The sequence below is a fragment of the Myiozetetes cayanensis genome, unplaced genomic scaffold (assembly GCF_022539395.1).
Source record: "Myiozetetes cayanensis isolate MyiCay16 unplaced genomic scaffold, myiCay2020 scf6-25, whole genome shotgun sequence".
In the NCBI taxonomy this organism is placed as follows: domain Eukaryota; kingdom Metazoa; phylum Chordata; class Aves; order Passeriformes; family Tyrannidae; genus Myiozetetes; species Myiozetetes cayanensis.
In genome coordinates this window covers 48,430,711-48,457,438 of record NW_026087853.1, presented here as the reverse complement: position 1 = coordinate 48,457,438, position 26,728 = coordinate 48,430,711, and the positions used below count along the sequence as shown (strand labels likewise).

At 39.4% G+C, this 26,728-nt stretch overlaps 1 protein-coding gene and 1 long non-coding RNA gene across 6 annotated transcripts in view; one reads left to right on the top strand and one right to left on the bottom strand.

Moving 5' to 3' along the window:
- KCNC1 (potassium voltage-gated channel subfamily C member 1) overlaps positions 1-26,728 on the top strand; it is a 127,397-nt gene that overhangs the window by 1,022 nt on the left and 99,647 nt on the right. The window lies entirely within an intron of this gene.
- Positions 468-3,380, bottom strand: LOC126650717 (uncharacterized). Its single transcript, XR_007631485.1, has 3 exons — positions 3,185-3,380; positions 939-1,550; positions 468-738 (listed from the first exon to the last, which is right to left on the bottom strand). It is a non-coding gene; the product is annotated as an uncharacterized LOC126650717 (long non-coding RNA).

Below are 26,728 nucleotides of genomic sequence, written 5' to 3'. Positions count from 1 at the left end.
AGCAGAGCAGCCATCCATGTGTGTGGCCATACAAAAATCATGCAGGGGATGTAACCCACACTCTCAAGCAGGCCTCATGCATGGGGCACGAGTGGACACCAAGGCATGAGCTTGTGTACTCATATGTGGGAGTCCAGACACCCTTATTTTCTAACAGGCTCCTAAAACTCCACAGCTTGGGGCAGGGTCCCATTCAAGGACCAGGGAGATCTCCATTATACCAGGTAATTTCCCTCTATGCATAGATTTTTAGTCAGCCATCCCTCAGTAAAGAAAGACACCTTCTCCAGCCCTCTGATGAGCTAATGGTTAATCCCTTTACGAGATGGAGAAATGATCATGGGAGCAGGCAGTCCCTGGAGGACCAGGGTATTGGAGAGTTTCTCAGCCTGGACTGGAAAGGAAGCCTGTTCCTTTCTCTTTTCTCATACATACCAAGTTAAATATTTATGATCATGCTTCTCCGCGAATGGGTAATTCAGTTGCCCACTTACCTCCTCACTCTGTTGTTTTCCCTTGTGGAAAATGCAAAGTATTAATCAGAGGAGAGGGTTTCATTGATGTTGAAGGGACACTGTTTGACAGCTTTCTTGCTTGGTACTGAAGGACAACTCCTCCCCTCGTGGTGCCTGCGGTTGTTTTGGAAAGGGAATGCACACTGGTGCAGTTCACAGCATAGCTGGGGATAAAGATGGTCTGTAACAGTTGCCCGACTCCTTCAAGTAGACACCTTTCATGCTATGACATATGAGGATAATTACATTAATTAGGGCCTGATTCTGCTCCTGAAATTAAAAGTAATGAACACATTTACTTCAGGAACAGCAGCAGGATTAATCCCCAAGACACCCATACTGATTAAGCAGGAAAACAGATGAAGGATAGTGCCTTCACAAAGAAATTCGTTTGCATAGGTTTTATTCCTCCCTTAAATGTACCTTTGTTACAGCTTAATTGTTGCCAGCCCTCGGTAGGGATGAGTGGTGCTTTGGTGGGGGAGGATGATCAGTGTTCCTAAGGAGGATCAAAGAAGTGAGATCAGATTAGGGAGAAAATTGGATGGATGAAGGAAAGAGAAGTGGAGATGCAGGGAGCAGGGAGAGAGGAGCTGGTCATGTATGAATGGGTGGTGGAATAGCAGCTGCTGGAGACTTTCCGTCTGAGCAGAGATCTCCAGCAGGGAGACGCCAGGTCTGCAAACTGAATGAATGGGGGAAGCTGGAGCAGAGCCTGGAGTTACATCTTGCTGCATTTCTAAAGATTCTTGTTTGCATACCCTTTGGAGACTTCTTCCCTGAACAAAGGAGTTCATGTTTTAAATGAATTTCTTTAAACAGCATGGGGGATAAAGCAATAATAAAATATTTACCATAAGATGAAAAGAGGTTGCTGTTGTATTGCAGCTTTCAAAGCCCTGATTTCTGCCAAAGGAACATGGAAACAGAGAGGAAAGGCTGGCGGGTATCCTTCAAAATGCTTGGTTTCCATTAATCAAGCCCGGTGCTAGCAGGCGTTGATTTGAATAGCAGATCTCTCTGGTACCCAGGAATCTGTTGATAAAACACATCTCAAGTCAAAGCAGTGTGCTTGTCCAAGATTTTGTGGAGTGGTCCAAAAGTCAAAGGGATAATGTTGTCCCAAGGAAAAGGATACAGAGGCTAAAACATCCTCTTGCTCAGAGGCATTGTGATATTTTAGGTAGAAGGACAAAAATCTCTAACCAATATTAGGAGTCTTTACAATGCACAGACTGGATTTCTAGGAGGATATAGATTCCATTTTCTCATTCTCTAAGGATATTTTCATTTACCAATAGATGTTTTATAAAGTGCTTTGGGTTTTTTTGTTTGTTTGGGTTGGAGGTTTTTTTGCAGTGGATTATATACCATTTATTCACAATCACATGTACATACCTGTTAGAATTTTCAGCTCCTGACTGACCTCTAACTTGTTCTTTCCTTAAAGGATTGTTGAACTAGGTAAATATTTATTCTGGGCAAAGTGTATACTGAATATTTTGTGGGTTAAATATGATTCTTTAACTTGTATCTATGGAGACGTAGGCCATATGCATTAATATTTTGCATGAAAGAAGATGGCTTTCATCATCAACACATGCACACACTGTCCATTAAGAAGACATTATAAGACACTTAACATTTTCTAATAAAAGCCATACGTTATGGTTATGGATGTAAAAAGAGATGGGAGTTTGATTTATTGTCCTGTAACCTAACACAGACATTGCAAAAAGACCTCACACAATAGCTAATTTACAGTAAAATAATTGATAGCATCATTAACAAGTGAATGGTATATTAAAGCAATCATTATTAGAGTCAGGCAACAAATCTACTTTTAACTCACTTTTGTGTACACTACTTTCAATTACAAACTGTATTTCAGTTACGCAAAAGTGTAAATTTACATGGTCATTTTGTCCACAAAAAATCACAAAAAATTCTTTTCTTAAATGGAACTGAGACCTGTATTAAGGGTGGTTATTACATACGTTTAGTGTTTACATACAACACCAAAATGCATGTCAAAATAACATCCTAATGCAAGCATTAGTTTACATAACCATTATATTGTTACACTTGGGCAAGTAAAAGAAATACAGTCTATGAATATTAAATGAAAACCTGCGTATCTGTATAAAACAACATTTCTCCAGGCTCTATCTGGTAAGCTAATTCAGTGAATGTTTAGGAACGGTCTATGAAAAGCTCAGCATTTACTCAAATCCAGCCATTCTTGGAGGATTTTGATGGACACTGCTTGCAAATACAAGTACATTTGACTGTTTTGCTTCACCCGCACCTGACTCATACTAAATTACATCTGATCTCATTGTAGACAGCCAGAGAAGACTGGAAGTGCACTTGTGTATGTCAGGCAAAATCAGCTAACTCTGCAAATTTTGTTTATTTCTAAACTTACTTTGACAAAGCAAAGCTCCCGGTCACTAATCTTTTGTCTTTCGGTGCAACATAGTCAACAGTTTCCTGTTAAAACTATAGGGGCTGATTTTAATTAAATTCTAGTTTTCTACGCGGTAATTTCTTAAATAATGTAGTTATTTCTAAAAAAATGGAACACTTCCAAAAAATTGCATCATTTTCTATATCTGTAATAACAAGAGGTAGCTTGTTTCAAATCACAGATTTCCTTACACACCTACCTTAGTAAAATAAAGGTGTTGTACTTCTCCTAAACTTAAAGAATCTGCATTTGGGTACCAGAAGCAAAGTCGGGTTCCTGGAGGTCTGAACAGAGTAACAGACAAGGTGATGGAAAAGATCTGGTATGTAGAGATACTGTATGTGTATGTAGATAGGCAGGCATCCAGGGGTATTGTCAAAAGCATCTGATCAGGCAGCTAAATATCACTGCATGTCAATGGATATCACATACCTATATCAGCTAGACATTTCTCTAAAGCTCATAGAACTGTCTTTTTTGCATCATCAGAAAACTTTGCAGATTTATTTTTCATAAGTGGGTGCAAGGGGGGAAATAGAGTCCCACAGAAAGCGACAGAAGTACGCTATAGCAGCATATCTGAGAGTTACCTTGTAGTAGAGTTCCTACCCTCTGCACTGACCAGACTTCATTGGTCCTAAGTACACAAATGCGTGAAAAATACTTTCTTGGCATCCTCTCTCCTTTATATTTATGTCTGGTCATGCTATTCTTCCACTAGCGAAGCTCCCACTGACTTCCTGGGGAGTTTGGCAGGCAGGTATCTAACATATTTGTCCCCCTTCCTCCTCCTCCTCCCCAGCGGGATAAGGTTGTGTTTGTGTTAATTCACATTCCTTAGGTTACTCAATGTTTGGGAATTCAGAGCTTTCAGCTGAGATTCTGCGCTAGTGCTCACATTCAAATTGGACAGTTAAACTTAATTAATGAACCCTCAGGAAAGCTTTTGTAGTCCTTCCAAATAAAAATTTTTACTGTTTTTAAATAAAAGCTGGTAGGGGTCCTGTGGAAAGTCCTCAACAGCTTGACTTGCTATCCTGGCATATGCTATACCGCTTTATCTGTAAGAGGAAAAGCAAAACTCTCACTCACCCTTCCCTCATGTTTTCCCTTCACATCCTGGAGAAGAATCTGCTTTCCTCAGTGGGTGATTTTTGAAGGACAAGTTTCTGACAGTGAGAAGGAGACAGGCAAAAGTGGTAAAGAGAGATGAGAAAAAGGTATTTCCCAGAGATTTCTTACTGCTTTCTTTTGTACATTTAAGAGCATTCAACCTTGCTATGTTCAGTTAAACTAACTTTTCTCTCAGTAAACTACAACTCGTAGGCATGAGAAGGTTTATGGGATACTAGTTCCTGAATAACCATACTGTCTTGAGGATTAGAGGCTGGGGTGATTCTGCTCATTCTTTACCCCTGCCCAGGACAGCTAAGCTCAGGGATTGAGGCAAGTATCAGAGAGAGGGAATAGATACTCATCATCCTTCACAAGGGGAGCTTGTTCCACATCGTCTGATGCAGGACACATTTCGCACAGGAGTGTTCCACAGACAGCAGTGTGGGGTCTCCCACCAAGGGTGAGCAGAGAGGAAAAGGATGAGACTTGCCCCATACGCATTCCTCTACCCACAGGACCCCTTCTCCCTCAGGGACAGATTGTATCAAAGGCGCCCTGATGGAGCTGCTCTCCCACCTTGGGCCTTTCTGGAAGGTCTCTCCTGCAGAGGCATATCTAATCCTGCACTGAAGCTGGCTTCAGGAATTCTCACCATACACTTTGACAATTAACGAGACAGCCTAATTTTAACTGCACGCTGCATTACAGCTCTGGAAAAATGAGAATCTTTCAACATTAAATGAGGTTTCCCTTGCACTTCTAGTATAATGGAATTACAGACATCTATTAACTACCATTCCATCATTCGTTATTAATATGGTTCCTAAAATTCCATTTTATTCCTATTTTCTCCCATCAAGGACCATGTTACTGCAAATCCTTACATAACCCATTAGTGAGCATGGTAGTCTTCTCTGCATCCTGACCAAACAAGCCTTTGCAATGCCAGTTAGAAAGTGTTCCCTGCTCACGCCAACTCTTACATTCAGTCTCTACCAGATTGGTCAAGGTGGGGGCAGGCACACAATAACTCCTGGGAATTGTCCCTCCGACTTCAGAAGTCATAAATTTTTAAACGAACATACACACACACACACAAAAATTAAAAAAATATCACAGCAGCCATGCAGAATCATGACTTCAACAGTACGAGCTGATCAGAAACACATAGGAAGTGGTGATGTTTGCCCAGAATATCTTACAATCTCTTTGAAGTCACAGTCTCACAGGGAGATGAGAGGGATGATGTTATCCACCTGACAAATCCATGGCTGCCTAGTACAGACTTAACAGTTTTAATTCAAGGACTTTTTTTAATCCATTTTCCTATTTCCAATTTTATTTCTATTATTCTAAAATCTTAAAAAAGAACAGCATCTGGTGCCATTTTAATTTTTTTTTTTTAATCTTACTTAATTTTAATGTTTCTAGGTTACAAAATTTACTTGATTTAGCCAAGGCTGTGATTGTATGGATCATACCATCATATGCATACACATATATATGCCTTCCTATCACTGCCACCTCCTACGATGCTGAGTGGGATTTCCATATGAGGAAGGACTTCAAAATTAAACCATCCCAAAATATTTCTGCAAATGTAACCGTGGTGCCACTGAAATCGATATGAATTCAGTGACTGGGTTCAGAATGATGTTTGGTCCCTTCTATCTTTAATCCATTCCTTTGTGCCTTCAGTTATTTTCTTTGCCCTTCTCCTGACATTTGCTATTTTGGTTTTGGTTAGGGCAGGAAAAGGCAACAAAATACTGGTATTCTCTGTTGGTATACCATGAGACAAAGGATAAAAAGATCTGTGGATCAATTATAATATTTCTATTGTAGAACTGCTCATGAAAATATGATATATTAGATTATACCTAGAAAAACTATTTTTCCATCTTGTTTTTCCCTTCTGTTGTGCAGTCTAGTACTTAACAATATTCATCTTTTTTATTTGTAAAACTACGTGACTGATCTGTGTATATTTATAGTAGTACTTTAGTAAAGTCTATACATATTGCCTTTCTTAACATAAGGAGAGATGTTAGGAAATCAGCAACAGAGGGCCCAGCCTTACTGTTACTGAAAGTCAGTGCCAAAATTATCACCAGCTTCAAGGATAGAATTGATTTTTCCTGCAGTATGGTTAAGGATAACAGATTAATTGCAGTGTACTGCTTCTTTAGTAGATGCACTGCATATTTCTATTTCAAAGCACCGAAGTGCAATAGATCTTAGCAATTTATTAGGAGTATACATATTCAAATACATTTTTTCGTAACCTTTTAAAGACATGAGCATCTTTAGCACGCTGCATCAAAACACAGAACTCTGATACTGACAAAGCGGACTGTCATAATCTCACTGGCATTTTTTACTGCACAGAGCTATAGAATACATCCCATCAAACCACATGACTTCAATTAATGTTCAACTAAATCATGTCCAAGTGCTGTGTTTCATAATAAAAGGGGCAGGCAGGGGTATTCACATTGAAAAATTGGGCCCTAATTGATAATCAAGTGCATAATTCTTTCTTGCACAAATACAGATGGCAAAACTGAGTTTCCATTTTGTATAGGCTTGATTGTATGAAATTTCAGTGCATTCTTGGGAGGTAAGACTAATAAAACAGCCATTTTGAGATCTTTGCAATTGTCTTACAATTAGCTTCTCAGTTACTACATGCTGAATTTGATCTGAGGAAAGAACAGTTTAGAAGGCTGACTTGGCTTTCTCTACTGAATATTGCATTACATAAATATGTGATTCACTCCAAATGGTACACAGAAGTGTTAGCATCAGATGAAATCAGAGAAATCTATGAATCTTTGGAGAACCACCCCCTCCCCCTGGAATATAAACCAAATGCTGTCATTTTGAGAATAATTTTTACATTTCTCTCTGGTGCTCTCTAAGTCCTCAGATTTTGCTGTATTCACTCCTACTCCTGTAGTGATAGCTTACTCCAGGAATATCCTCGTTTCCTGAAGGCTGAGAACAAGGTACCACCCAACACGGGTAAAGGTGAAAGGACCAGGCCCTAATTGATTTTCATTTCTTTCAGATAAGATTTATAAGGTATAACCGGGGTGCTAATAAATCATGCTGTAAAAATTATGAATAAATCTCAGTCCAAGGCTTTTTGCAGCGATTGCTTATGATGTAAGACCCTTTAATGACAGTAAGTTAAAATTGCATTGTAATGGCCTTCTGTAAATGCAATAAATCTCAGGTTTCATTGCACTGCAGACAGCCAGCAATGTGTGTGCTGCACATGAGCTTCCAACACAGGCACACACTGCTGGCACACACTTACGTAATTATGTTGATACTTCAGGAGCAGCAGTAAATCTCAGCACTGCGAGATTTGAGAAAACCTTGGGTCAGGACCACTGTGGTGTTGTGACTACATCAAATGGCTTAAAATATCATACTGACTTTTTACTTGAAAACCTGGGAAAGAATGTCCCTTTTAAGAAGCAGTGAGATGGTTTTAAATAAGAACAGCAAAACCTAGTGAGTCTTATAATTTTCAGAGACAAATAGAAGTTAAAGCATACGTTTTTGTCTGCACAACCAAACCAAATCCATCTTCTTTTAAAAAATTAAAAATGTACACTGACAGCATGTTTCCACTGAAGCAGAATTCCTATTCCTGCCCATCTTTGCCCTCAAAAAACACATTCTCTAATACAGAGAGATCTGGTCAGTTCAGGTTCCTTATCATTTGAAACACAACAGAAATTCAGGTGCAGATTTCACTTTGAAAATTCATTCCAATAACCCTGTTCTATTTTTTCAGTTTGGATTCTTGCAGTCTTCATTACACTGGATCAGTTGACAGGTATAGATGGTGGAGGCCAGTTTTTTTTAATTTACCCAGTTATTAATTAAATTAAAACCTTCAGTCAGAGTGCATCAAATTTGATAATAGACTTCAAAATAAAATTAATAGGGAGATATCTCTAAAATGCTGAACACCTACAACCTCCAGTGGAAGGGAGGTCATATAGCAGAAAAGGACACGGGCAAGAAGTTAAGAGACCATCAGTAAAATCTCACCTCACCTTGTAGGGCCAGTGCCCCAGTGATCACTGATTTTAGTTGTATCCAGTCAGAGACCCAGGCAGACCTATTTCAGGTAAAATTTTTCAGGACAAGGACAATTGTGTAATTGCCACAACACACAATGCAAAAGGGCTTGCCTTCACAGCAGCCTTTGATCCCTACTCTAAAAACATGACAACATGATGTCAGCCACATTGTGTTATTCCTGTGTCTTTTTTTAGCGTGGATCTCCCCATCACTTCTAGTCTGGAGTTCTGCAAGAAATCTAGTGACAGTACGTCTTAGCACTTCTTGGGAATGTGTCCCGCATAATGCAGAACTGATTTTAACTCAGGGGTTTTCAGTAAAGCCCTTGTAAGGACAAACCAGGAGCAATCTAACCGTGCTGTGATAGCTCAACCAATACCTGAGGCAATCGCTGTGGGTGGGTGCTTGGTTTTCTAGTTTTGGGGCAGTAGCAGATCAGCTTAGATCTGAATTTTGCTTCAGTGATATTGAAATTTAGTGTTCTGTTGTTTAGTGTTCAGTTGGTAGGAGTTCACTGTCTATGGTACCAAGAAGTCCCTAAGGCGCTAGGGATTTTATTAAAAGACCTAATGTAAATTTCAAAACTGTATAGATTACTTGAAATGTTAGTTATGTCTAAGCAGAAGGAAATCAATAGTGCAAAAGTGCACTCACTGTTATAAAGAAAGCATCTTTTGGAGAACCTGCTTCACCAAGCAAAGCAGCTCAGTTTTCATTGTGTCAGTGGCATGGACTAAAGGCAAGTAAAAAGTTTGAAATTCAGTAACATTTCTACAGCGTCTTCCACTCCAAACCACAAATTCATCTTCATATACGTACTACCATTATCTATAGCAACTCCTAAAACTGCGCATTTCCTGCTCTCAAAGGATTTCTTGGCTAGGGCAGCAGGGTACACCTTTGTTCTTACTAGGTGATTTTTAATCTTCATTTAGAACAGTCCACATGTCCTCAGACATATACACACACCTACATGGTGGGAATTTACTAGGAAGCAAAAAACCCCTAAAAAAGTTCCCACCTGAGATTTGGACAAAAGATTGCAAATAACTGAATTACTACAGTTTATCAAGTGAGCATTTGTTAGCAGATCTGACCAACATCATTATCTGTGCATCCTACTTGCATGCCTATCTTAGCTTGGAAGAATCCTCTCGGGGAGCATCCACAGCATGCCAGGAGTACGAAGGCAGGCTGTATACATGCAGCTCAGCAAACGAACATTTACAGTGGCACAAGCACACAAACACCATGTTATATTAGCTCAGCATGCCACATCATTCGGGAATGCTTCAGCCCTTCTCATTTTCGGTGAATTTTACTGTATGTGAAATCACACAAGACATTTAATCTTAGCATGTCATTTTCATAAGGAAAACAACATTTCTCAGGTTACTTGCCTTGTATTTTTTCCTCTCTCCCTTACTATATGTGTATTGCAGTAACTAGCACAATAGGGTTATAATTTCTGTGACACCTCTAAATGCTATTGCCATAAGAACATTAAATTGACAGCATCTACGGGAAGACTTTACACTATACTCAGATGTAATGTTTCCCAAACCAACCTGGACTGGAGCAGAAGATCACCCAAAGCTATGAGTTTTCAAAAGGTGCAGTATTCTTAGGAGATGTGACATCCAGTGCACAGACAGCAGGGCTTCTCCATCACCTTCTTCTCCATCACTCCCGCATCACAGACATTGAGTAGTCACTTCCTACATCTTCACTTCTGAGGGTAGACTCACGAAAGGATGTCGCCATGAGAGTTCATACTTACAATTCCCAGGACACTAACCCTGCAGATTTAATTTTTTTAAATGCATATTGAAATTTCCCAGTGCCTACAGTATTGTTTCTGCCTGTGCCCAGAATTGCTTTCGTACTGTTGGCAACTACCTTGCATCAAAGCCCTGTTAATGCCATAATTTTTCTTTGCTAATAGAAAAAGTCCTTTAAATGGACTTGCCGAATGCACACAGATTCTAAGCTATTTTTAAAAACATGCTCAAATGAAAACAGGAGATATTTGTAGTGTGAAAGAGTCCCCTGGATGCAATAATCCAGTGACTACAGTCTTTTGCTTAGAATGGGAAATTTCAAGTTTAATGTTTTCCTCCAACTGCAGGATTTCAAATTTTCATCTGTCTCTGCTCAAGAAACCTCCCACTTCAGCTGCATAATCCAGGCAGTTAGTGAAGCTCATCCAGTTTGCACAGCAGGAGGAATTCACAAACCAATATATTGGGTACATGGCAAAGCATATTTCCCAATAATATGGAAGTAAGAAGCTGTTCCTGTGTGGTAATTCTGGCCTACTGAATTCAGCAAGATTAGTAGCAGAAAACATATATACAACTGGTCTTTTATTTTCAATCACTCACAATTTGGAAACCAGTCCTTATTTAGGAAATAACCATGTGTTGTCCTCATGCAGTTGAGTCCAGGGTGAGCCATGTACAATGATTTAGGGATCTCTGTGCAGCTCCTCTGAAGAAGGAATTGACAAAATACATGGAAAAGTATGAGCTGATATGGAAAAGTAGATGATATGCAAAATTAGAACTTTTTCACCACAGAGTCTGAGCAGTTCTGCCATCCTGCAAAGTGAGCTCCCAAGTCAGTGTGAGGACACATCACATAATTTGTTTTGAAAAGACCTATGTTTCCCAGGGCTATCAATCTGTCACCTCTCAGTTGTGCCATGTAAACACAAGCATTCTTAAAATCTCTGAAGGCTGCCTTTTCATCAATATTTTAACATAAACATTCTTTTAATTTAAATGGAAATTGATCACTTACATTTTATTACTTTTTAATAAAAATGCATTATCACCATTAAAGGAAAGCAACCTCAGTTAAACTATTGCCAAGATAAATTTAACTTGGAAAAGCACTAGAACAAGTATTTGCTAAATTAGAGCCTTTTACAGCACGTATGCTTTAGTTCTGGTGTTAAACCCAACACAGAAGTGATCAATAAACATTCTAGCGACTACATTCACTGCCTTCATGATACACATAAAACTAGTTCAAAATCTTACTGGAAACTGTGAAGGGTATATTGTTAAATATCCCTCTCTGCTCTAATTTACCTTATATAGGAGACTTGCCAGGGGCTCTAATGAAGCAGAGACAGTTTTGCAGTTTTACCATCTGTTATCAAATCTACTCCTGCTATAAGAGAAACACAATTGTATTAGAATTTAGGAGTGACAAATATTGAAAAAAATATTTTCTTTCATTGTTTAAATAGCTTTTCTGGGTAGTCTGAAGAACAAAACCTTTGGACAATAAATAAAGCATTTCAAGACTGATTTAATAAAAAAACAAGAGATAGTAAAATAATAGTGATAGAGAGAGTTGGTCTATATAACCACAACACAAGTATAAATAAGAAATCACGTTATTTCACAACCTTCACATTTAGACCTTAATTCAGGATAGCACGTCCTATTTTCATATAGAAGAAAAAAAAAATCAACAAACCCCACATATTTGAAATGTGAATGCCATTGAAAATTTTTAAAACGCTGCATCTATGCTATCTAATATATGATGACAGGACCAAATTGTAGAAAACTTAGAAACTGAATCCTCCTAACCCTCTTTCCATCCTAAGTAAGGACCTTCAGGGTAAAAACTCCAAAGAACACTACAGTTTAGCTTCACTTGTGTGCAATGGACTAAAAATGAATACTTAATATTTATGTGAATCATTGTCAGTGTCAAGTAAGATGAAGCTTATAAAAATAGATCCAAATCAGGGAATGAGTTTTAAGACTCAGTGGGTAAATGCCTCTTTACGTACGGTATTATTTATAGATATTTTTTAATCTGTTCTGTCATCTTGTCTCTTAAATTATTAGAAAGGAAGAAAGAAGGAACTACGGCAAATGTAGATAAAAGAAAAATCTAAGTGGGAACTGTGGCAGGAATATGAGCAAAAGCCAGGAAGTTTAAAGCTTGTGTTCCCAGGCCCCTTGCATCCTGTATGTTCTGCATGAAAACCATTCCAGCCCGTTTTGCAATTAAATGTGCACTTTTTTTTAACTAACTATGCTGTTACAATAGGAGGAATAGTGTTTTCAAGATTCTGTGTTTGACATCTAAAAGACCTGGTGCCACATCTGAAAACAAGCCAATCACAAGCCAGTTTCAGGTGTTGGGCTGAGTCTTGTCTCTGTGGTCCCGTGAAGCGTTGGGCATCCTGCAGTAGCCAAAGTCACCTTTAGATGTAAATGTTGAGCTCACAAAAAGGCCACAACAGACAGTTCAGCATCAAATCCCAATTTTCATACATCCCTTAGAAGTCAATAGCAGCTGCAGATGGTCTCTTCAAATTGATCCCCAAAGATTCTAAGTATTAAAAACTTAAAATGTCAGTTGTGGTAGCTTTGTGCATCTATTTATCATCATCTGATAAGGAAACTGCCAGTACTAATATCTCCCATCATCAACAAGGTTCTGTGAGTCTCGATCATTTATGAAAATACTTTAACAAACTTCTACAAAAAGGACAAAATATAACCAAAATATGATTAGAATTTGAAACAAGTATTCAATATTGAAGGGGAAAAAAAAATTGGACATCTTGTAAGAAAATTCAAAGGAAGGGGGCATATCCATAGAACTTCTGCTGGGTTCATGCAAACAAGAGAAAGTTTCACATGCAGGAATCTGGGAAGGTCATCGTTATTTTCATTCTGCTAGCAGGTGGAGAACTCTCCTTTGAAGCAATTAAAGCTATTTCTTCTTTTATACAGAGACTTACACAATATCTGTCAGACAGGAATTAAAACAGGATAAAGCAGGCAGCTACTCTGTTCCCTGGATCTACATGGTTATGGAATACTGCATAGGGGGACTGTGTATCCATGGGCTTTTGCTTTGACCATTCAAGTACCATCTTCATAAGTACCATCTTTCATACTCCCTTTATCCAGGTTAGATTCCAAAGTAGCTGTATGTCTGCTGAGAACACCACACAGAGCTGCCCTTTGATTTGAAGGCATTTCTTGCAAATATAAACTTTTCCTGCTCTTTACTTCAGCAGCAAGGTCTAACTCACCAGTGAGAAATTAGATCTAATATTTTTGTCCTAATTATCCTAAATCTGTTTTAGAAGTGAGATGTACATGTTTACAGGTACAAGAATTGTGGTAAATTTAAACAGAGATCCCAGACATGAATGTTAGGAACAATAGCTTTTCTTTTTTTTCTTTTCATTGTCACGAGGATATCTGAATATATTGTTCATCCCAGTAGTCAACCAGGTTTTATTTAGCAATGCCAGTCTAACAGATGCAGTTTTCACTCATGATAACTGTGGGCACATCAATAATTTTAGCAACTGCAAAACTCATAGTGGAAATACTTTCCTGTGACATTCCTTGCTCTTCCCTTTAACAACTGCAGGGGAAAGAAAAAAAAAAAAAAGAGATTTCTACTATGAGCTTGTGCGTGACTGTCCAGATGCAGCAATAGTTTGGCATAAAGACCTTCTTACAAGAGCAGTAATGTAAACAGATGGCAAAGGGCTCAGAAACACATCCAGAAATTATGTGTGGAAACTACATTCACAAGCCTTGCACCATGTGTATTGAGAGACCAGAATCCATATTTTGAGAGGAATATCAATAAAGACTTAAATATAAATGAAAAAAAATACCTTCTCATTTACTACCTGCACTGCATATGGTGCTAGCTGTAATCAAGAAAAATTTCAGGATAACATGAAGCTCTCAGGCTGCATAATTCCTGCTGGCATTCACTGCAGTCCTGCTATTAAAATGCCCACAGGCCACAAAAATGCTCTTAAACCAACTCACTAGCCCAAATTATGAATCTTCTAGTTAACAAAACTGACCACAGGTTTGGCAGCTTAGAGTAGAATTTTTTTTTAAATACACCGACCTTCATTGAAATGCTAAGTGGTCACTCATTTTTCAGTCTCCCACTGTGCTGAGGCAATGATTTCGTTTTTTTAAACACACACACAGCAAGGCACGAGCCAAAAGTAAAGTCACCATGCATGTCACCAGCCCCTCTAACACTTATCACACAGGCTTACTTGTCTTTCAAATCCGGACACTCATAAGGGTTGCAAGGAAGGGAGAAGATCAATGCATCGATCTTTACGGGGTTTTGTGTTTTTGAAAGTTTTGCAGATGATGTTTGGGAAGCCTTCTCACAATACACAGACTTTTTGGCTAAGAAACCAGTTTTGGAGTATCAACAGTATTGCATGTATTCCACAGTTTCAGATCCAGAGCTGGAAAAATAAATGTAGATACATTTTGGCAAGAAAAGATGGTTTTTTCCTCCCTTTTTTCTCCCTTCCTCTCAAGTAACATTTATTCCAAGTTTCTCCTTTTTCGTCATGAGAAAAAACCCAATGTTTTCACCCTCATCCAGTATTAGTTTCTTTTTCTCTTCTCACACTGACTTAATAAAAAAGAGAAAATGAAAATGGTAGTCAGAAAGAAAAAAAAAACCAGCAAAGTTTAAGAGGGAATGAGCAGGAGGTAAAAAGGAAATAACTTTCTGCACAATATTTTGCTCAAATCTTTGGAAAAGGAAAAAGCCTTGCCGGTTTCAAGTCTGAAGGACAAATATGACAAACTTTATAGAATGTTTTCAAGGAAAAAAAAGATCTCTTTTTTTTTTTTCTCCAAATTGCTTTTATAATTTCCATTGAGTTATTTAAAAATACACATCACCTGCTTGCAGTCGTTTTGCTTGTACGTGGTGAGGGGGGCGGTTGTTTGTTTTTAAATTAGTTGAGAATAAAACCAGGCTTCTATATAGGTCAGAAAAAATTTTCTTCTAATGATTCTCAACTTGGGACTGTGTTTTTCTAGCCCTTTCTGGACATGAAACCGTTCTCCCTTTTAGAAGCACGAACATCTTGTCCGTCTGGTTGTTCCTCTTTCACCCAGAGGCTGTGGCACAGATTCTGGTTTTTAAATGCAGTTTGAATTGTTGTTGAATATCTGCTCTCCTGCTCACCGAGCAGGGGTGCTGTGCAGTGCAGGAACTGCAGTCATCACCAGGCATGAGAAGGATACTTCTGTAGAACTGCAGAAAACGGTGGTTGCAATGTAAGCAAGGAGAAGGAAAATGCCTGGAGTGGGATGTATCTCCTACAAATAGGAGATGGAAGGAGGCTTCAGACCTAGGGAAAAAAAATACTGTAGGGAGAGGGAAGTCTCACCCCACAATGTTCACTGGACATTGAGGAAAAACAGAGTTAGGACCCTGGAAAGGGAAGATAGGATGACAAATCACCAGCTTACTAGTAGGGTAACAAGACTGTCAAGAGCTTAGAATCTCAGACTGTAGCCACTTACAGCAAAGCCTTTTCCAGCAGGTGAGAACAACCTAATCAGAATAATTCAGATGAGTTAGCAATATTCGCTACCTTCGCATGAGAGCCCAGGAAGAAGCAATTTGCAATAAGAGATTTTGTGGTCAAAAGAGCACATTTTGCTCTTGCAAGCTTGTTGAAGAATAAAATAGGGTTAGGCTACACAGTGGAAATCTTCATGTATTGTCACCAGTGCTAACACTGGAAAAGCCTTTGCTGTAGGGACACGTGAGGGTTTTGGACAGTGTGTTCTGATGTGCTCATTTTTTTCTGTGGCCTGTGAAGGTCAGACACTTTGATAGCTGGCACAAGAGCTGGACACTAAAAAAAAAAAAAAAAATAGAGAAGAGAAAGAAAGAGGTCAACTTCATCTCTTTAAGAGCTATAGAGCAGATACTTCAGGTTTCTAACCCAACCAAACCAGCTTCTCCTCTTAGGAGTCCTGCACAAGAATTATGCCCTTCACCACACACAGAGACTTTTCAGCTGTGATCCAAGACTAAATGGAATTTCAGGAGAAAAAAACCAACTGGTTTAAATATATAGGGCACTTATGAAAGTGAGAGCATGCCATAGGCTTTTGCTCTGTCAGACTAAAAGATGCCATGCTAACTTCAGCAGCAGTTCATATAGGTATTACTCTGGGAGTGATTTTCACTCACCCTTTTGCCCTTGTTTGATTGCATTAATTAAAAAGAAAAAAGTCTAGAATAAATGAGCAATCTTTAGTTGAGAATACTTGCTGTCTAATGAAAAGATGTGGCTTGTTAATGCATTCTGTTCACTGAGGACTCCAATGTGATTATATGTGTAAGATTCAGTGGTAGATACAATGATGGAGCTGAAGCAACAAAGAGATAAGGCAGCAGGCAGAAGTGTTATGATCTTATGTGGGAAGCCCAGAAATGCACTAACTCTTCTGACTTCAAATGTGACCTCTGGCAAGCCACAGCTTCTTGGTGGTAATTTACAGCTCTAATAATGATAATAGAACATTATTTATCTGAGTATTGTGGAGGGTATTGTGGAGACTAACGGTTGCACAGAAGTTTGGAGATAAATTGGAGATACTAGAGGAATTTTCAGTATCATGTTTGCTCTAAGCAGGTGAAGTGAGGACACCTTCTTGATACAGAAAGAACTAAAGTTTGCTCAAAATAAATCTGAGATCAGAAGGCAGTCTTATCCTTGCTTCATTCTGATTATTCAGCATTCCTCAATAAGATTGACAGGAAATGAGAAAACAAAGCTTTCGTGGATCGGGAAGGTAAAATCTAGTAACATGTTACACTGCATCTACAAAACAACAGTTAAAAGTACTTTTGCTCCTTCAGGTAAAAAATTAACACAAGACACACCAACCAGAATGTACCTAAAAGATTATTTACAGATCTAATAAATAGCTTGTAGTTAAATAATTACAAAATTCAAACATATCTCTCCTCAAATAGACATTTTAAAGAAGAACTTATATAATTAAAGCACTAACAGACTTAACTATAACCTACCTTTGAACTGGCCCTAGTTTGCAGCAACCTGATATAGTCAGAAAATTGTTTAAGTGAGTTAACCCATTGTTGCCATAATCTGTATAGTCTGACTAGAGGTTTTGAATTGAAGGAGCAAGTTCACCATCAGACCTGAAGTGCCAATAGAATGAACCCTTGATTTTTATCTTGGCTTATCTTGTCAGAAAACACGCCGCCTTCCCAGAACAGGCAGACTTAGTATGAGCTGAGAGCTGTGTCTAGCAAAGTGGGTTTCTTCCAAGAAGACCAACACCCCACGGGAGAAGATGCCAGAGCAGATGCTGTATATGCTGAAGCCTGACGCACGCCGAAGCTCCCTGAGCAATCACAGGAAGGCACAAAGTGTAGTGGGAGCAGCCCCCTTTTTCTCAGCTGAGTTGGCTCTGTCTCCAGGATCACTGTCATATTACAAGACCTCTGACATGAAGGCATCAAGCAGATACTGGAGATGAGCTGATCACTTCCCAAGGAAACATTCAGCCAGAAGTGACAGAGGTACTATTACAGGTCAGGATGGGAGGCAGAGAAGTCAGGAGAGACATAGCAGGATGAGGCTTAGATCTCTTCTGTCACTGGCAGTGTGTTGGGACAGCCTAATTATTGCTCTGAAGAATCAAGGAGCAAGGCAGATGATAAAACAGCTCTACATCTGCTTTGTAGATGCTAATCTCTCTGAACATACTCTTTGACTAGGATGCAGACCCACAGATTGTGTTGGAGATACGTGAACAGCACAAGACTCACTGACTGGTGCCTCTTTCCACTGTAATAGCCTGGTAATTCTTGCTCTAGATGAACAGAAAATGGCTAGATGCCTTGGGCATTGCCCAGGGGCCATTATGTTCCTCAAAACACTGTACTGCTTTTGAGGGATTAGTTCTAGCTTGTATTTACCATGGATTTGTTTATTTATGGCATACAGGAATGGCCTGCAATTGCTTATATCCTCATTGTCTAGTTCAGGAGATCATAAGTGTTAAATTCAAGCTCCCTGCGGTTTTTTTTCCCTTGAGTAATTCCTGAAGGGACCAGGAATTTACTCCTCTTTCAAACTGAAGAACAAGGGAAAGTTGCTAGAATTTTAACAAAAACAAAACAACAAAAAAACCTATCCCTTTCTTCCTCAGTGTTCACTGATTATAATTAATGTGAAGTTAATCAAAACTCAAAGCAAAACCAGAAAAAAGGTCAAAAAGCAATTATATTAAAAATGTGTTCCCCAGTCGATTGCTTGCTTTTGAGGCTTTAGCAGTGTTGTAATTTCAGTACTTACGCAACCACCATAGAATTTTCTAGGTCTGAATCTTACTTCAGAAGCAGAAACTTCTCACCAAGAACCCCTTCAGGTCCAAGCCCAAGAACTTTTTCCTCGTGGAGGTGGGGTGGAGGGGAAGGAATGAGCTTCCTTCACACTCTCAGCCTCCTCAGCTGCCACCACTGCATCACAGAAGAAATTATCACGCACCTTCCTGCTCACTGCAGATCAAGTCAAGGACACTTGGAATCACACGGGAGAACTGCCTCATAGCCCATAGCCCTTGTAGAAAGAAACCCTCCAGGGAAATCAGTTTATGGCAGATTTCATGTCATGCTGGGTTAACAGTACATGTATCCCTATCCCTTTAGCACAGGCTGGAAGAAACAGTATTTGCTGAAGCTGCATAGCCAGAAAGCGTGCTTGGAAAAACACACGCTGTAGTCAGATGTCTGTTTGTAACATTTATGACTTGGCAGATTGACTTGCACATCAGGCACACATTTGATGGTTAATTTTGAGCCCTAATGCAGCAGCACAGTCTTCTACCTGGCTGGTGTCTATCCTTTTCAAAGGCAAAGGAGTGCATAAATTACGTTTAAAAAGAGGTAGGCATTTTCTACCCACAGTGTGGAGTCACTGTAGGTGGATTATTATCCAGGAATACCGAAGAGGCAAGACTGTGATTTAACCCATTCTTTGTAGTTTCCCTGACTGCTGCTGTTTTTACTGCCAACAGTCTGAAATTATCCATATGACAGAATTTTTCAGGTAGTTCAGCAGCACAACAGCTGCATTCTAGACAGTCAGCAGGACTTAAAGCACTAAAGCGAGGGCTTTACTCTAAAATTATTCCAGGTAAGCCCTGCAGTAGCATCCAGTTGTCTCTGATGATGTTGGCAACTATGAGGTTGTTCCAATTTACTCCCTCACCAGGTCCTGCTCTACAAATGCCACGTATTAGCAGAACAGGATGAACTCTAAACCACCTTACAGATGACCAGCAGGATTTTCAAACCTATTTCTTCTGCAGTACTCCTGGGAAAACAGAAAGCAATAGCTTTCACACTGCAAAGTGAGACATTTTTATGTCAGGATACAGGCATGACCTTTAGTTAATACAAATAGGCATAGAGATGTTCAGCTGAACACAGCTACCTCACTTACTCCAGCTGAGAAGCTGGTCTTCAACACTGAGCTTAAAGAAAACACCGCGAATTGCAATGAAGAAAAATATATAGCATCAGGGCCGAGCATCCCTAAATTCCAATGATTTGCCTACAAATTGCTGACAGTGAGCATCTTCAGAAATAGGACCTATTAGAGTAGCCAAAAAAAGAGGAGGATTTATAAATGTACAAGATGTGTTTTAGATTATCTTAGGTATCCCTGTTCAACATTTAATATTTATGCAAGGAGAATAATACTTTGCTTGTCCATAACAGAATTTCCAGAATTTCAACATACTTCACAAAAATTATTTAATCATTTCAGTGCCTCTAGTGAGATATGCAAGTATTCTTTCAATTTTCTCACAAAATATGCGATCTGAGGCACACAAACACGCACACTTTTTTCTTATGTTACGCAAAAGAAATCATTAACAAAAATGAGAAAGGAATCCTGCCTTCTGCTGCTTAAAAAAAATTTCACTGAACTCATCATTGTAAATAGGTTTGAACTGGTCAAAAGCAATAATACCAAATCCAGGAGTACCTCTGCTGCATTTAGTTCCAATGGATGCTGCTCTAAAACTAGAGATTCTTCTACCTGAGAAGGGTAGCAAAGGCTTTGTATTTTCTGTGCAGATTTACATCTGTTATATCATCTTGGTCTTTCTCCCTGCATACCCATCTTTGTTCTCTAGAAAACGTGCAAATGTCTTAGACTCACTGAGTGCCACGAAGGTGCAGGCAGGGACATGAACTTGCCCCCATCCCCTCCTGACCATTCACAGGGAGGAGGCCAAGAGCTGCTGGCCAGTGCAGCCTTCAAGAGAAAGAGAGCCGGAAACGTGATCCAAACCCACCTTTTGAGAGGAGAGAGGGGAGATATTTGCAATGAAAAGAAAAGCTGTATCACATTAGTCAAGAGAGGTGTTCATGCCCGAGGACACAGATGAGAGAGGAATCCCTCAAGAAGGAAGAGGAGTGCAGAAACACTTCTCTCCTTGGCACCTGCCCTTCGCACCTTCCTTCTTGCCATCCTCTGCAGATGCTTCCCTCAGTGACTTGGCCATATACCGGCTTGCAAGGTGCTCAGTTTAAAACCATTGCCAATAGACTGAAATTTTTTTTGTGTGTTCTGCACCACGGGGGCGTTGGGCAGAATTTCCATCATAGCCAGACATCTCGTACCCCACAACAAAGAATACCAAAATGTACCAGAACTCCTTCACCTTCTTTCAGCAGCCTGTGCATGGGATAGCGTAAGGGTCCCATTTTAAATCCCAAACATGTGGGATCCCTTCATGCTCCTGTGTTTTCTTATACCAATACTTAAGCTAAACAGAAATCTGGGCAATGACTTTCTGACTACCTTGAGCTCCTAAGGCAGGTATCTCAAATAAAGCACTGCTCAGCTCTTCTCTTGGACCTCTTGAGTAGTTGTTGTATTTTGCTTGATAGTTGACCCCTGTACTTACTGGTATAGCTGAGCTGAAATTCTTATCTGTGATCTTCTCAGGGCTGAAATTTTTATTTTGCAACTATTTCCACTTTCTACCCAAAAAAAAAAAAAAAAAAAAAAAAAAAAAATTAAGAAAAGGTGAATACAAAGAAAAAAATAATTTTTTCCCCAGTCTTTTGTAACAGATTGTAGGGAATACTTTTAAGGTAACATGTGAATTAAGAGCACCATCAGCATAATTTTAAATTCTGTTTCAAGACTGCCAAATTCTGCTGCTCAGGAACAGATATAGAGATTTCCATAAATAACATTTCTACCATGAAAAATTCACACAAAATTCCCAGAAAAAAAACCCAAAATTATTTTGAAATCATACTACAGCCTTTATTACTTTATCATCCTGAATGTTATTTAGTATTTTCTTGGAGGAACACTCAGAGGCCCCAGTAGAGAAGGCAGCAATGCTATGATAGCTCATTTAAGTAGGGAGACTGAGATAGTTTTCAATGATAATTAATACAAGGAGAAGAACCTCAGTTTATACAGATACATACATCAACATATACATTTAAACTCTGAGAAATATTTACTTCTTTTTTACAAATGTGGAGTCTAGCTGGAGACTAGAAAAGACATCTTGCTACAGAAAATAGACATCCTGTCCCAGAATTAACCTCTAGGATCTTAAGTCGTTACATTTTTAAATATAGAAAAGCCACCGTGATTTTTTAATAAGTTTTCTACTCTTCCTGATCCCTGAAAATATGAACTGATAGCAATCTTTTTCTATAGGTGTGAATTATGAATAATTAAATAAGCCCTACACATTTGTGAATACTTCTAAAGCATTCATAAAATAGTTTCTAACATACTCTAGAGACAGCCATATGTGACAAGGCCTTTGGTCTCTGATATCAGAGTCCACCAATCAACCCAGTTCTCCCTTTGCATATTCATAAGGTTGTGCCCCTCTGTAAGAAAAGGATAACACCAGCGGAAACAGGAATTTAAATGCTATCTCTCATTATCTGTGGCTTTTTCTCAGCAGAATAATTTCCTATCATAAGAAGACAGAAACTAAGGCATTATGTTAACACCCATGCATCCAGTTTTAAATCCCATGCTACTCCAACACATTAAAATCAGTTTTCCCAAGGAGAAGGATACTTTCCCCAAGGGTGGTTGTCATCTTGGGTCTGTCTCATCAGCTTTCACATCTCTTACTGACCATTTTTCAATAACAGTGTAATTATTACTTTTTGTAATCATCTTTGGTCAAGGACCAGAAGGAAAAACAGATTGAGATTTAGGAAACTGAAACAGAAGGGTTTAGAGCTTGCAGCTCTAGTGATGAATTCAGGCACATGCTGCAACATACTACACTATTTCTACAGAAGAATTAGATGCCACATTGCTTATACAGTGCACAAAGATACTGTGACATTCTCAGGGGACTGACTTTACACCCCTCGTTCGTGCATTCTCTGCTAAGGGAAGTGAATGAGGAAGCACAGCTTTAGGGTTTATCTGACTGGAGCGGGACACATTGGTGACCTCAGCACTGGGAGATCCAGCACAGCAGCCTGCATGTTATCCGTCTAATTTCAGTATCTAATCTCTCTAGACACCTATAATCTAACACTCACTGGTGTGCTCCATCTTAGCTGATAGTGAAATCATTTAATACAAGTGGGTAGCGAGGTAGGTGACAAGCTGATTGATGGCAATATCTTCATTTAAAGCTATACAACACTACCAGACAGAGGTCTGGAGCAGCGAGGGAGTAGAGTTCTGCCTAAATTCACTGGTATCCATGCAAGTTTATCATGCCAAAGTGTGGCTTATACAATCTACTAAATCATTTTTCTAAAAAGAACTTGAACTACCTCAAGCCCATTTCTTAGAGCAAAGAGTGTCAGCATCTTACAGGATACTCAGCAGTGAGATTACGGTGAGAATCATCATGTCTCCCTCCTGACAGTGAGAATCTGCTTTTCCAGTACCTTACAGTAACCAAAAGGACAACTGACTCCTTGAAGCTACCTCTCCTTCAGCTGTGACCTCTATTGCCCCAGCAGCAAAGCTGGTGCTGTCTGACAACAAGCATGTACATGCACCAACACTGCTCATTTCAGGGTCACGACTCTATCCTGCACATCATGCGAGTGGCAATCAGACAGACCCTTTGAAGCAAATCTGGTGTCCACCATTTGCTACAAATAGATGAGGGAAGCCAGCAAGCACAGATACAGAGATTCTCCTGCCTATAGAGAGTAGTTCCTGCATATTAGTACACATAAATAAAGTGTGGGAGAGCCTTTGCCCCTTTATTTCTTCATGGAACTCGTGTTCAGAGAGCCCAGAAGGGCAGACTGGATCCTACAGGGAATGCCATAAAAAGTACATTCTGGATGAGTCTCCAGTCGAAGCCTAAAAGCAGGGTCATGTAAAGGAAAAAAGGGCTGTACTGAGTTTAGGGAGCAGAAAGGTCTGTTCCTTTCCCTTCTTAAGGGCCTTGAGCACACTGGGTAAATAATCCATGCCTACTTTTCTCCATTTCTTAAGCCCAGCTTCTTCTAGGTAAAGCAATGGCAGAAGAGCCCCTGTCCACTGCTGTATTACCATGGAGACACAACCCAACTACAGCCTCTGCAGTCACAAATTACTTCAAATCAAGTGGGTTTTTAGTCTGTAGCCAACCTTTTGTTCTGCCTTAAGGAAAAAGATACGGGCAAATTAGGTTCTTTTGCACCTCCACCAGCACTTTTATGGAAACTGAGTCCAGACAGTCTCAAACTCACATTTCAGATCTGCACAAGAGCTTCTGAATGCATTTTTATATAGCTCCTGTGGGAAAAAAAACCAAAACAAAACAAAACACATTCCTCTTAATTCATTAAAGAATAATAGGGGTACTGGCTAATTCCACCGAAATTCTTCTGTCCTCCATTCAGGGTCTACATCATGGGGCTGTTTCCAATCCAACAGCAGCACAAAGACGAGCTTTCAGTAAAGCCTGCATTGTCCCAGGTGTTCAAACGGGCATAACTAACAGCATTTCCCTCTGAAGGGCTGAATTTACATGTTTTTTTGCGATGAGACTGTGGCATACCAGCATTTTATACCCTTTCAACAGCAGGGATAAAACGAAGAGAATTTTTATGCTAGTGATTGTCTTTCTTAATGAAGGAGCTTTGTCTCCCAGTGCCATGTGTTGTTGCAGTTTCTGTGGTAACGACTGATTGCAGAGAGAAAGAAGTGGCGGCACAGAAGTCAGTGTAAATTGCTGGCATGTAAACAACGGCTACCTGGGGGTGTGTTTTACATATATACTTTTTCTGACTTGGTTTATGATCAATTTCTGTAAGGTAATTGTTAATGTCCACAATATTTATTAATTGCATTTTGGAAGCTATTGAGTCAATGTCCTATATGCCATACTTTATATGCCATACTTTGCCAATATGTAAATGCAACTTCTAATTTAGGATAAAACCCATTTGATTTTTGTCCACATAGACAAAATTCATTCTGTAGTCCACCTAAAAAATCAGATGTGAACTTTCTGAATGAAAATCACAAAACAGAAAACAGAAAATTATACAGTATAAAATATACACATATGTACGAGCAAACCAAAGCAAATAAAAGATGACATGGTATGAAAGAAAGGAGCAGGTAAAGCTTTTTTCTATTCTGCTTTTGTGGAAGAAGTTGTTGGGTATTAATCTCAGGGAGCAAAGCATTTCAAGTGACTGAAATGAAGCAACAAAGAGGTCTAGGCTTAATAGGTTTCATTTTAAAAGGCAATTCATATTCACAGTTAAGGTTTCAGTAACCATACGTAAAACCTTTAAAATAACTCAGAAAATGCTTTCAGAAATCTAGACTGCAATGGTTGGTGCCATTTTTTTCACTACCCACATCTACTCACACCCTACTTCTCTAGAAACACATTCTCAAAATGGAAGCAGCTTCTCAAGTACCAAGTTGTGTTTCTGGTTTACTGAATTCCCACAGAGTACTGAAGTTTCATTGAGTAGAAACTAAGGCATCCAGACAAATTTGTTTAGTCATGAAAGTAACAGAAGAATGGAAGACAAACAAGTTGCAAGAATGGAAACTCCTGAACTAGTTTTCTACCAGCTTCTCACAATCCACATATGTTTTATGAAACGTGTTTGTGTTGACTAGGATACAGGGCTAGCTCCTTAAAAAAAATGGGGCACAATCATTCCTTTCTCTCAGTACAGCTCTGAAGAATGCTCTTTAACACAAAGGTTTCAGACTACCATCATTACATCATTCTCAACTAAATTACTTTCTTACCTGAAGGGTAAAAGCAATACCAGATATTCTGTAGAAATATGTTGATGTATACCAATCACTTGGTATATATACAGGCCAACTCCTACTGCAGTCAATAACAGATTTATACTAGCAGAAGCAAGATGGAGCTATTTCTGGAAGTTGCTTGATGTACTGGTTACATGGTTGAAAATAAACAGCCCCAGAACCATATATTGTGCTCAAAACCCCCAGTTGTTCTGCTGTTAGATCTGACCATGGCAAAGTTGTCTTCACTTGGCTGTGGCACCCATGAGCCAGCGAAATGGAAGTTTCCAGCTTGTCCTGGAGCACTCAGACTCAGCAGTGCTACAGCTGCATTTCCAGCTGTTACAGCACATTCTTTAATATTACATTACTTCAGTTTCTGAGTGGAGGTGGACCTCAAGTTGCTCCCCACGAGGGAGTTCTCCTGGGCCGTGCTGCTCTTTGGCTTTCAGCGTTTCCTTTCACAACAGGCAAAGAGCTGTTCCCGTCACCTCCTGGCTGTTTGTCATTGCTCTCCAACATCATAACAGGCTGACACACCAGGACAGCTACAGAGCTGCAGGAATATTGAGTCAGCACAGCTTCACAGTGATGGGGGTGGCCTTTGAAAGGCAGACGGGCACCCTCCCTTCCAGCACAACAGCTGCTCCAATGGGGACAACCTCGGGTCACCCGGAGCTGCTCTCACACCACAGGCTCCGAGGCTGCCCAGTACAGTCACGTAGGCAAGAAGAAAAAAGCCAAATCCCAAAGGCCACACTAAAGATGTCCACCCGTGTTTTAATCCATTAAAATGACACATCTGCCATGTGTCAACAGAGCCTTCATTTCTCCTTGCTGTAGCCTCTCCTTCATCTCTCAGTACTATCACATGATCTCCTTAGTGGGTTCAGATGCTCAAACCTGGATGCAATCCACTTTCAGTTTGGGCCTGTTTCTGTCCAGGACTTTTAGATAACCCCATGTTTAAAGGCAGCTAGGATCTAATCCATGTCCTTGAAAAAGGATGGTCAGCAGCTTGTCTATCCAAAGGCCTGATTCTGAATGAAGAATTTAGTGCTCAGTTCAGGCACTTCTTTTCATGAAACATTATTGTCTGGTGGATGCTGAAAGGCAACACTTAAGGCACCTGGTGGATACCGAAGGAGAGTTTTAAACCATGCTAAAAGTACCCTGAGTTTAAGTTTCACAAATTTAAGTAATAAGGAGGAATTGGTACCTAAATTAGCAAATCGCATTACAGGTTTTTTCTTTTGAGAAAAAATCCTCTAGTTAATTTTTTGTAATTGCAGTACAACTTCAAAAGTTGATATTTTCTAAACAAAGGAGAGATATGAACATTCATTATTTCACAAATGCTTATCTCTGATTCTAATGAAATTAACAGCTTTTAAAAAAAGAGAAACTAAT